Source organism: Trachemys scripta, chromosome 10, assembly GCF_013100865.1.
Source record: "Trachemys scripta elegans isolate TJP31775 chromosome 10, CAS_Tse_1.0, whole genome shotgun sequence".
Classification (NCBI taxonomy): domain Eukaryota; kingdom Metazoa; phylum Chordata; order Testudines; family Emydidae; genus Trachemys; species Trachemys scripta.
In genome coordinates this window covers 17,909,293-17,921,513 of record NC_048307.1, presented here as the reverse complement: position 1 = coordinate 17,921,513, position 12,221 = coordinate 17,909,293, and positions in this window count along the sequence as shown.

Sequence of the window (12,221 nt, the reverse complement as noted above, 5' to 3'; positions counted from 1 at the left end):
TATGCCTTAATTCAGCTCTGCCCTTTTCCCTGACAGAACAACTCTGGGAATACTCCACAAGGGGAACCTTACAGCAATTCCAGTCCCCTACAAAGATTTTTCCCACTTGGGGTCAATTTTAGACCTTACTGAAGTTTCCTTCCTGTTCATAATTTTGCTGGCTGCTTGGTTATCAGGTTAGCTCTTTTCAGCTTCTTGTTTACACACATCTTACCCTCCCACCTGTTCTTGACCTGTTTGAGAACTTTTAGTATTTTTGTTGTTTACAGTAGCGCTTAAGAGGCTATCATAACTGAGATCAGGGCCCCATGGCGCATTGTAAAAACATAGCAAAAGAATCGCTGCTCTGAATCTAAGCAGATAAGGCACAGGAGGAGAAACAGGCAGAGAAAGGTGACCTGGGGTGAGTCATTTCATAGAACCGGGAATAGAACCAAGGTCTTCTGAGTCCCAGATCAGGGCCCTATCTGCTAGGCCACATTACCTAGAACAGAGCTGTTATGATTTTGGTCAATTATGTGGCCAATTTATTGTACTTGTCCTTCTATCTGTTTGCTGGGCTTCTCTCCTGGTAGGAGAGTATTACAGTCTGAGTAGCAACACTTCCTACTTGCTCTTCTCTCCTGCTTTGCCTCCAGGTAAGACCTATGTTACCTTACAGCATGCTAAAAACAAGTTCATATTTGTACCAGGCCTTTCATACCAAACGGCATCCCAAAGGCTTTTGTGATAATAAATAATCAGAAGCGTAGAACAGAGTAAGCACTGTTGAAAGCCCCTGCTGTTGAAAGTCAGCATTTTTATTTTCAAGCAAAGCAGCACTTTTTGTAATTGTTCCCCCCCCTTTGACATTTGCATTAAAAAAATCAACAGAAAACACAAAACCCGCAACAACCCTTGAGTGAAAGTTCCGAGCAGCTGAACACCTGGTAATGAGATACTTCAAGCTATGGCTGGGCATTTTTATAGTAGTTCTGAACCAAGCACTCAATCAAACAAACTTTGAGGGAATGGAAAGTTTGTTACTCATGGGCGTGTGTCCCAAGGTTTTCCTCTTACAGCTCAGCTATGGTGGAATGGAATCATCTGTATTACAGTATATGAATAACAGTAGATTTAACAGCTTTGCCAGGATAGATCTAGACTCATCAAGAGAGGTATCCTTCCATTAAAGCTCCCTGAAATATTGTTATTCAGCTTTCACAGTTCCCTGTGAGATTCCAGGCTCCTCTCACTCAAAGTGATGCTCCAGTTTTTTCTTAGAACCCTACGTTAAACCCCTATTCGGTATGGGTTATGTACACTTGTGACGGTGCTGCCTGTGGGAGCCAGCTGAGGTTACTCAATTAGGGTGAACTGCAAACAGAACGGGGCAGACAAACCCCAAATGCTGGTGGATATTCCAATACTTAGATTTACCAAGCCAGCCAAAACAACTTCTATATTACCATACAGGTTACTCAGAAGTCCAACAACGCAGTTCCCTTAAAGAACCCAGCCTCAGGCCTCCATCCAGACACACCTGTCAGATATGATGATGATTACTGAAAATCTTATCTCATCATATAAAAGAAAAGGTTCTTCCAATCCCAAAGGATCAGCCACATACCCAGGTTCAATTATAACTTAGATCTTACCCAAAATACATGCTTAGAGTCAATTCTTATTAACTAAACTAAAATTTATTAAAAAAGAAAAGAGAGAGAGAGAGAGAGTTGGTTAAAAGATCAATGTACATACAGACTTGAATTCAATTCTTGAGGTTTAAATACATAGCAGAGGTGAGCTTGTAGTTGCCAAAAGTCCTTTTAGAAATAGTCCATAGGTTATAGTCTAATGTCCATATTCAGGGTGACTCCAGTCAGTGACTGGGGATCTCAATCCTTATGGCTTAAGGTTTCCTCCTCTTGAAACCCAAAGCAGATCTGAGATGCAGAAGGATCATGTCCCAAGGTTTTTATACATTTCCAGCAGCCTTTTGGCCTGAGAAAACAATAGGCTCAACTTTCTTTCTTCTAAACATCATGGCAATTAGCACAGGATAATTTATCTATTAAACAGTTCAGATACAGATTACCACAACCTTCAAAGACATATAGACAATAATACTATTTCACTCCAGTGTCTTCCTAATACTCTTTTTACTTAATACTTAATTGATCTTTGAATCAAAGCTATAGCGATAGACAAGACTTGTTTGCTTACATCACAATACCTGAGCAGACATCTACCCTTTTACCTCTAACAATGCAGACTTGCATTTCAAAGCTCTGTTCATTTACATATCTTCCTAACCATTCTCTGAAGTTCAACCACTGGTTAGGTCAGTCTGTGAGTTAATTAACTCTTTCTGGCCCTGTCACCTTTTAATGAGATATTATATTACATTCATAACGCCACAACATTTAATCCTGCCTCAGCACAGGGGGCTGGACTAGATGACCTCTTGAGGCCCTCCAGTCCTACATTTCTGTGATGAAAGGGTTAGATAAGCTGTGCACATCAGATCCTTCTTTAAGGGCCCAAGCCAAAGCCCATTGAAATCAATAGAAAGAGTCCCACTGATTTCAGTGGGCTTTGGATCAAGTCCTAAAACCCACTTCTAAGCTGCTCAGAGCGAATGCAACTGATGTCAAGTATCAGAGGGATAGCTGTGTTAGTCTGAATCCATCATCTACAGCCAAGCACTGAGGTACAATCGCATCTGCTCCAACCCCTCAGACAGAGATCAACACCTACAAGATCTTCACCAAGCATTCTCAGAACTACAATACCCACACAAGGAAATAAAGAAACAAATCAACAGAGCCAGACGTGTACCCAGAAGCCTCCTGCTACAAGACAGGTCCAAAAAAGAAACCAACAGAACTCCACTGGCCATCACCTACAGTCCTCAGCTTAAACCTCTCCAACGCATCATCAGAGATCTACAACCCATCCTGGACAATGATCCCTCACTTTCACAGACCTTGGGAGGCAGGCCAGTCCTCGCACACAGACAACCTGCCAACCTTAAGCATATTCTCACCAGCAACCACGCACCACACCATAACAACTCTAACTCAGGAAACAACCCATGCAACAAACCTCAATGCCAACTCTGCCCACATATCTACACCAGCAACACCATCACGGGACCTAACCAGATCAGCTACAACATCACCGGCTCATTCACCTGCACGTCCACCAATGTTATATATGCCATCATATGCCAGCAATGCCCCTCTGCTCTGTACATTGGCCAAACTGGACAGTCACTACGCAAGAGGATAAATGGACACAAGTCAGATATCAGGAATGGCAATATACAAAAACCTGTAGGAGAACACTTCAACCTCGCTGGCCACACAATAGCAGATGTAAAGGTAGCCATCTTACAGTAAAAAAACTTCAGGACCAGACTCCACAGAGAAACTGCTGAGCTCCAGTTCATTTGCAAATTTGACACCATCAGATCAGGATTAAACAAAGACTGTGAATGGCTATCCAACTACAGAAGCAGTTTCTCCTCCCTTGGTGTTCACACCTCAACTGCTAGCAGAGCACCTCACCCTTCCTGATTGAACTAACCTCGTTATCTCCATACTGATTTATACCTGCCTCTGGAGATTTCCATTACTTGCATCTGAAGAAGTGAGGTTCTTACCCACGAAAGCTTATGCTCCCAATACTTCTGTTAGTTTTAAAGGTGCCACAGGACCCTCTGCAACTGATGTGTACAGAACTCCTGCTTTATTGCTCTTTTTCTCCTAACCCAGCTCTACCTGTCTGTCCATAGACTGTGAGCTCCTTGGCAAAGAGACTGTTCCTTCTTGAATATCTGGAAAGTGCCTAGCACATTGTGAGCACTACCAAAAAACATATAAAGAAAAAGAAATAACAACAAAGAATAATAATATTGCAGGAGATGTCCAGGCCAACCATTATCCAAAAGCAAATATATTTAACATCCAAATGACTAAGCTGATTTTCCACCCAGGATCTTTTCACATTATGTTGACTGTAAAGTAGTCTGCATAGTGCATGGCCCCCAGAGGTTTGTCTGGCTTGTCCAGGGAAGAGAATGGATTATGTTAATGACCTACAGTCATAGAATATCAGGGTTGGAAGGGACCTCAGGAGGTCATCTAGTCCAACCCCCTGCACAAAGCAGAACCAATCCCCAACTAAATCATCCCAGCCAGGGCTTTGTCAAGCCTGACCTTAAAAACCTCTAAGGAAGGAGATTCCACCACCTAGGGTGACCAGGGTCCTGATAAAATCGGGACCGTCCCGATATTTCGGTGTCTGTCCCGTGTCCCGACCGATTTTCGGTCGGGACGCATTTTGTCCCGATATCCAACGGCAGCACTATATATATATATATATTTTTTTTTGCTCTGCCAGCCCACGCATCCTCCCCCTGCCCCCCCCCACATGTGTCCCGATATTTTCTTCCCCTCATCTGGTCACCCTACCACCACCTCCCTAGGTAACCCATTCCTAATATCCAACCTAAACCTCCCCACTGCAACTTGAGACCATTACTCCTTGTTCTCAGTGGTAGTGGATGACAGAACAGTCTAGATCCAACCTCTTTGGAACCCCCTTTCAGGTGGTTGAAAGCAGCTATCAAATCCCCCCTCATTCTTCTCTACTGCAGACTAAATAATCCCAGTTCCCTCAGCCTCTCCTCATAAATCATGTGCTCCAGCCCCCTAATCATTTTTGTTGCCCTCCGCTGGACTCTTTCCAATTTTTCCACATTCTTCTTGTAGTGTGGGGCCCAAAACTGGACACAGTTCTCCAGATGAGGCCTCACCAATGCCAAATAGAGGGGAATGATCATGTCCCTCGATCTGCTGGCAATGCTCCTACTTATACAGCCCAAAATGCCGTTAACCTTCTTGGCAACAAGGGCACACTGTTGACTCATATCCAGCTTCTCGTCCACTGTAACCCATAGGCCTTTTCTGCAGGACTGCTGCCTAGCCACTTGGTCCCTAGTCTGTAGCAGTGCATGAGATTCTTCCGTCCTAAGTGCAGGACTGCACTGGGGAACATTATAAAGTAGTGGAACAGTTGCTGCATGTCCCTCTGGGGGGGCGCAAAGTGCAATCCCTTCCACCCTTTGACAAAAGCCACTACAGTCTGGCCCTTTGCTTCAATAGAGCTACAGCAGGGAGAAGTCTGGCCCAGCCTCTGTTCTACCAGATTTAGAAGGCCAACCGGAATGACAACTGATGAGCACTCTGCTATGCTCTTCCCTCACAGCGCATCTCCATTGTTTCATCCCCTATGTGTGAAGTGAACAGAGTAACTTTTTGACACAGAAGGAGAAAAACCTCAAATTGCAGCTGTGCTCATCTTGTTTGCTCAGAGCTCCCAATAAACAATGTCAGTGCTAATTACAGAGACACAAGAAAATCATCTGCTAACATCTGCACGCCTCCCCACCCGGATGATCTATTGTGGGGGGGTTACATAAATATAATAATACAAAAGTAAAGAACCCTTCTCTTGTCACAATGTGCTATTATGCTACCTAATGAGAGATAAATATGCCACGCTGTAGCTAATAAGTGTCATTCATATCAGTATTTATTCCAAACATGTTTATCTCCCCATCACGTCTGCTTAGCTTGGTTCTGAGCATCACTAAAGAGAAGACCTTTATTTTTAGTGAATTAGGCAGGCAGGAGACAGAGAGATAGCAATTAAAGCAGATTTTTGTTCAGTTTAATTCTTTTTTACTTCAGCTGTCAGGGGAACATGTTACCCACTGTAGCAATATTGTTCTATTTTCGTGGTGTTCGCCTGCCAGCCTTGGATTCCTCTTTCGCTGACTTGCAAGGCAAGCTCTCACAGCTACATTTTGGAACAAGAAAATGGCTTTTAGTTTTTCATAGCACCATAACTATAACACATGCAGTGGCCCCAGTTCTCGGGTGCACTCCAGCTGCTTTGTGCTGTTCTGGCGGTGCAAAAGAAACTGCTAAATTTGGTCCCCGAGCATTGCCCATGTTTAGGAATCTCTGGGTGACATGAAAGACATTTAAGAACTTAACTCCCATTGAAATCTATGGGAGTTAGGTGCCTAAATACCTTTGAGGATCTAGCCATAAGGTCTCCATAGTGATTATAGGTCATCTCTCCAGCCCCTGGCATAGGGGCATGTTTGGGGAAAACAAGTTGTGGCTGGGGGCGGGACATCCCTACAACCCGGTAACTCCAAGTTGCCAGAACAGTTCCTTAGAGTTGTGGGCAGGCAGGCATCAGAAAATGGATTGGCTTAAAGCCACCTTTGTTCCATACCATGTTTGGATCCTGCACTGAAGGCCTCTTGGCCAGGTCAGAGAGGGCTTGTCTACACTAGAACGTGTGTTGTTTTAACTCTATTGGTACAGTTAAAGTGGCAAAAGCCACCTAGTGTGGATGCCTTTGCACCACTATAGATGTGCTTATATCCATATAGCTTATTCTGATTTGGGAAGCAAAATAACCCTAGGGTTGTGCCACTGTAACTATATTACTAAAAAATCGGTGCTGTCGCATTTTAAGTGTACACAAGCAGAGTCTCACAACCTGTCTTTGAGCTAGGTAAGAATTAATACACCAGTTTCACCCTGAGGGACACAAGTACTCAAGTAAGTCACCTAGTGAGTGGGTGGCAGAGCTGAGAAGTGACCCTAGCATACAGGACTGGGAGCCAGGACTCCTAACTACTAGTCCACACAGAGACCCATGGATTATGCTTTGATGGGCTCATTATTTCCTGAGAATAGTTGCTTTTGCCATTGAAGTATATGAGAAACCATCAACATAAATTGCAAAAGGGTGTGGAGGAAAAGAATCCCTGGTAACATTCAAAGCATTCCTCACCATTTTTCTATGATTTCCCACTGACAACACCCAAAGCCTGATTTTCAAAGATACTGACTACCTGCAGCTCCCATTGACTACAATGAACTTTGTTAGTACTCAGCGCTTCTGAAAATCAGACCATAAGAATGATCTGCCCCAAAGCAACTGGCACAGAAACTCCAGGATCCATGAGGCTCTATCTGTGGAGTTAATAAGATTGGGTCCTTGGGAAGGTGGTTTAGAAATAATTTTGAGACATTAATTTTCTATTAATCTCACCCAGTTACCTGCTTTTCACATTCTGCTTCTGAGCTTAATAGTCTCCTCTTTCTGTTTCTATCCAATACCAACCAGCTGCAAAATCTGCTTGCATCGGTGATAAGCAATAAAAAAGTTTACACAAACATTTTCCCCCTGTGACACAATAGAAGAACCTCACTCTATTTTACCAACAGAGTAGAAAACCATGGAACCTTTCACATAGCATATTTCTATTCAAGATAACACGTTGTGATTGTCTAACATTCTTTGTCTTTCAAATTTCCATCTACTAAGGCAATAGAGACATCTAGGGACCATAGACAGGTGAGTGCAGGTTTCTGGATGAACACGGTTCTCCCTAGGCTGAATGGCATGATGGTATAATAAATACAAGGATCCTTTAGGATGGAATTTGAGAAAGAACTCAGTATTATAACCAGGAACTAAAGAAGGTATTCTAAATCAGGGACTGGATGGTGAATGGGAATTCTTTATTTTATGATGCTCTCTTAAGTATCTTTTTAATAATTTAGGGCCAGACAAGGCTCTTCCCAATAATCTTTCAAATCAATTATCTTCTTGCAGAATAAAAATCAAAATGAGTGATTTATTCAGTGCATATATTCCTCTAGTTTAGTATTGCCTCTTCAAAACAGAAGTTCAAATGCAATGGCCAGGTGCCAAGCAGCAATGAATCCAAGCACTGCTATCAGATATAATTGCTAGATAAATCACATACCTTCACTTGCGAGCTGGACCTAGAACCCGGCTCCTTCAGTTTCAAAATCAGAATCCTTTACCACTTGAGCTAATGGAAAACTTCCTTAGCACATAGGAGTACCGTATATACTCGTTCATTAGCCCATTCATTTATAAGCTGACCCCCAAAGATGGTTAGGTAAAAATAGCAAAAACTGTATGACCCTTTCATAAGCTGACCCTATATTTCAGTGGTTGGCAAACTTTGGCTCCTGGCTGTCAGGGTAAGCTGCTGGTGGGTCGGGACGTTTTGTTTACCTGGAGTGTCTGCAGGTAAGTGGCCCCACTTCCCGCAGCCCCCATTGGCTGGGAACAGTGAACCGCAGCCACAGGGAGCTGAGGGGCTCCATGCCTGCAGACACTCCAGGTAAACAAAATGACAATGTATTAGATTCAATGATTCCATGGAGTTTAAAATCATCAAATTTTGGTGCAGACCAGTTTATAAGCCAATCCCCGCTCTTTGATGCGTCACATTTTACCAAAAATATTCGGCTTATGAATGAATATATGCGGTAGTAAGTTTCTTATCCGCCCAGCCACTACAAGGCAATATCATACACTCATTCATATTCACAAAATCAGTGTACATCAGCACATTTTACCTTTGATATTTCCAGCATTCTCATAACCATGCCCAAAATTAAACAAACAAACCCAATAGGAAAAAATTGGGCTTCTTCGGGAAGTGCAGAGTAACGATGGTAAAATTTTCCCCGGACTGTTTCTTTGGTAGGAACAAAAGTTTATGACCCTCCTTCCGCAACGAGCCCCTAATCCTGGGTGATGATCAACCTATTGAAAAATGAATAAGAGCCACAAAGTACAGCACTTTACTCATCAGCAGAAGAGGCCACTTAGTATTGTACAGCTATGCAGAAAAGGTATCATAGGTCTTCCCAGAAAACACAGCTAGCTCCTTCTTTGCCCTAAAGATAGGTATACTTGGCATGACTCGCAACAGAGGCTGGCGCGCCAATGTCATCTCGGTACCTTTTCGGCCTTCACTCAGAACTGTAGTGAAGTTCTGAAGCTATTTAAGTGCCCTACCAAGAGAGGATCTTGATTCCTCAAACAACGATCATGTCCAAAGTTGCTACATTCATGTTCACCACACATTACAGTGGGTCCAGTGCAGACAGTAAATCACAGATGGTAGCCTCACAAAGGGACATTTCATAAACTCTACAGGATTCTGCTGAGTACGGTATCATGGACATCAGGTGAGTAATGAGGCTCTTGTTGGCGTTGCACCATTGCACAAGAGGTCATGATGATTAAATAGCAAAGTCACTCAATAGGCATACCAGGCAAGCAACCTCAAACACATCATTCTTCATTTCCAACCACATTACCAAGTGGGGTGACTGGATTTAACAGAAAGTTGTAGCTTACGTTGCTTAGTAACATGTTCGTGGCTTGATACCAGCACATTTAGCCAACTTTTAACCAACTCAAACTGCAAGAATGCTCAGCTGACCCATTTGAAAGTGCCTATGGCTAAACTGCCTAGGGAAACCAAATTCTGGAGTCACAGCCCAGAATAGGTGGAATACCTGTTCCATAAAAATATGCAGCAAAGCAGCCTGATGTCAAAAAACATTTGATTTCTATCTTATAGAATTTTTTCCACTGTAAAAAGAACGGAAATTGTGAGTGCTGGGTGTTGTTGGCTATTTGAGAATCCTGCATTCTTTTGTTTGTATGGCACTGAAATATGATCAACTAGTACTGCATTACCCTGATGCACTCAGAAGAACAAGACGTGTATCTCAGAGCTACCACAGTGAGCAAAAAAGTTAAACTTTTCTGCCTGCAACCAACTCTGTAATGGGGCTTCTGTGTCTGCTTCTAGGTGGGGCCTCTTACAAAGCACATTGTCCTTGGCCAAACCAGCTGATGTTTTCAAGTAATTAAACTGATGGCACTAATATTCTTTACTGTTGGATCCTATTCCTATCTTTGCTGTTGACTTGCTGTGTGACATTAGGCAAGTCACCTATCTGTACAATGGGAGTAATAATTCTTACCTACGTACCTCACACGGGTATGGAGAGACATGGGGCATTGGGAGAACTGTTTGAAAAGAGCTTTGAGATGCTCAAATAAAAGGTGTTGTCAGTGTAAAATATTATTCTTATTAGATAGTTGCATATTTGACTGGTTTATTAGATAAAGAGAATCTGAGAAAAAAAATATAGAATTCAAAATATCGGTGGAGCAAACTGAGCGAGACTTATTGTACTAAAGAAATTAGATAGAAATCAGATTTTTTATTTTTAAATGGGAGCTGAGTGACTAGACATTCATAAGATTGGTTGTTGTTTTTCAAAACAGATTCATACATGTCTAAACTGGTGCCATAGAACTCATGTACATTAAGATTTCTAAGTTTGATGCATGAAACCTTTGTAAGGATAAAACAACAAATGGAACAATTTTCCCTGCTAGCAAGGCTTCCAGTTTATGTTTGTTCACTAAAGTCTCTCTCTCCAGCTGTCTAGGAATTTCATCCAGGTCAGTACAGGAGTAATTGAATGAAATTTTATGGTGTTATACAGGTGGTCAGGATAAATAATTTAATGGTCTCTTCTGGCCTTAAAATCTATTAATCCAGAATTACTATGGGGAACATTGTCAAAATGACACAAGCACCATTTCTCCACCTGTATTAATAGTATATATGTATATTTCTGGCCCACAGTTTTGTCTCACCTGTCAAGCTCAGGCAGGAATGCAGCTAGAACAATTTGTTTCAGATCACTTAAAATAGCTGTACAGTATTTAACATATCCATTCCTCAGTTTCAGAACAATGAACAAGGTATGCCTCGTGTGTTCAAGGAATTAAAATTCCAGTTGAAACCCAGGTTATATAAAGGGAATGTGATTAATATCATCATCATATCAAAGCAAAAGTATCACATTTTAGCAAGTTGTAATTTAGTTATTAATTAGACTTCTGCTCATCTTTGTGTGTGTGTGTGCGCGCGCTGCGTTAATAAAGATGAATTCCTGAAAGCAACAATTTTTTTGGTTAAATTTTTGGCGGCCATTCTGATTAGGGAACCGTGTAACTAGAACAGTGTTATAACCAAAACCATTATGCAAAATGAACAAGAAAATGCCATCTGCTTCCAATACACAAATGTAACAATTTCTTCCCTAACAAGGGCTGTTAAAAACCTCTTTTGTTTAAATGTATCACCACTGTCCAGTACCAATTGAAGCCAGACAGGCACTGCGGCCATTTCCCTTTTCTTGTAAAGTTTTAACCCTTTGAGTACAGCAGTGAAATTCATATTAGTCAAGATATAGTATCCCAGTATAAGTTAGCTGATTACACACTGTGGAATGTAACGCTTTTCCTCTATGAATCATAATACCACATTTACAGATCAATAAACTATGGCACAAAGAGTTTGTTACCTTTCACAGGCCCCATGGGTAGTCCATGGCAGAGCTGGGAATAGAACGCCCGACTCCCAGTATGGTGCTATATCCGGTTTGGCCAAATCTAACTTACAAGGCCACCTTTCCAGAAACGGCAGTTAGATTTGTATGTTTACATAGAGCTCCCAGGAGGCGTTGACAGGTTACTCTTTAGTCCAATCCCCATTCTTATGGAAGTCAATGACTTTGATGGAACCCTATATATGTCCAGTTCCTTTGTATATTATGACAGCAATAGAGAATTTTTCAGTAAATTCTCCTTTGTTTCTGTTTCGCCAAAGTTTCAGCTTATTTGCTTAGCACTCATTTACATAATGTTAAGTATGTGCATTGAACACCAGTATAAGTGAAACATTTTATTTACAGTGGTATTCACATTTTCCCCTCTGTTGTCATTGGTCCTGTTTTCAACAGAAGGGGTAGACTGGTATTCAAATAAATTCAATAAAGAATTCAGTAGACCTCATTCAACAGAGAATCCTTATCCAGTTATTCTTTTAATGCACGCTGCCAACATTTTGGTATACCTTTTGTGGTAGAAATACAATTTATAAACAAAACCAAATTAGATGTTTGTACTCAGGTGACACACAGAAAAAAAATTCATTTCCACCTATCTTTACAAAGAAATATCACAGAGCACTCTGGTATCAAATTCAAATGGTCCAGAATAACAGATTCTATTTAATCTTCACTTACTTTAATACCAATTTCCCAGTTAAAGTGGAGCCACTAGTCCTTAATATTCCTGCTGTTATACTTATCTGTCTGCTACGGTAAATCAGCATTATGTCAAATTAGATAATTCTATTTATGTTTTAAAATGGAACTGTGTGTATAAATAGATTCCTTTGGAGAAAAGAAAGCATTTGAATAGGTGACTTTCAGAATGAATACATGCTGTTT